This window comes from Saimiri boliviensis, chromosome 1 (assembly GCF_048565385.1).
Source record: "Saimiri boliviensis isolate mSaiBol1 chromosome 1, mSaiBol1.pri, whole genome shotgun sequence".
NCBI lineage: Eukaryota > Metazoa > Chordata > Mammalia > Primates > Cebidae > Saimiri > Saimiri boliviensis.
In genome coordinates this window covers 182,408,092-182,408,993 of record NC_133449.1, presented here as the reverse complement: position 1 = coordinate 182,408,993, position 902 = coordinate 182,408,092, and the positions used below count along the sequence as shown (strand labels likewise).

General features: G+C 36.9%; 1 non-coding gene across 1 annotated transcript; it reads left to right on the top strand.

Annotated features, from left to right (window-relative positions):
- Nucleotides 1-546: 546 nt before the first annotated feature.
- LOC120365710 (U7 small nuclear RNA) lies at nucleotides 547-609 on the top strand. Its single transcript, XR_005580586.1, has one exon. It is a non-coding gene; the product is annotated as a U7 small nuclear RNA (small nuclear RNA).
- The last annotated feature ends 293 nt before the right edge of the window (nucleotides 610-902 follow it).

Sequence of the window (902 nt, the reverse complement as noted above, 5' to 3'; positions counted from 1 at the left end):
ACACATATGCACACACACATACTCACATTCGGTGCTTAGTGGAGTGCTTGACACAGACTATTAATAAGGTTGAGTAAATTACGGATAAAAGAATAACCAATTAAATCAATTACATTGAAATATGAAGGAAGGTTTCAGTGAAGTTTGGAGTTGGATGAAGATGTTTTGTTTTGTTGCTGATCCTATCAAGGTAAATATAAAGAAAGATTCGTTATTGGCCAGGCACAGTGGCTCACGCCTGTAATCCCAGCATTTTGGGAGCCTGAGGTGGGCAGATCATGATGTTAAGAGATCAAGACCATGCTAGCCAACATGGCAAAACCCCATCTCTACTAAAAACACAAAAATTAGCTGGACGTACTAGCATGCTCCTGTAGTCCCAGTTACTCAGGAGGCTGAGGCAGGAGAATTGCTTGAACCTGGGAGACAGAGGTTGCGGTGAGCTGAGATCGCACCACTGCACTCCAGCCGGGTAACAGGGCAAGACTCCAACTCAAAAAAAAAAATTATTTGTGGGATAGAGAGATTACTGTGGATATAATTTATAAGCGTTACAGCTCTTTTTGAATTTGTCTAGCAGGCTTTCCAGTTTTGGCCAGAAAGACCCCCCAAAAAAGTTAAATGCATTAATAGACATTAACATTTCAAAATAATTCCTAAGCTACAACTACAAGGTGATCAGTAATTTTCTGAAAGTAATATAATTATGTTCTTAAATAAATTATATATATCAACTAGTTACTGTTTATTAAGCTAGTTACTGTTTGTCTAAGAAAGTGATTCTGAAATTATTTTTCAGATCAAAATCTTAACTGTTCTTCTCACCCTTCCTTTAACTTTTTGTTTTCCTTACTGGTACATTATACCTCATTAAGAAAGAATAGAAATAGAGAAAGAGAGAA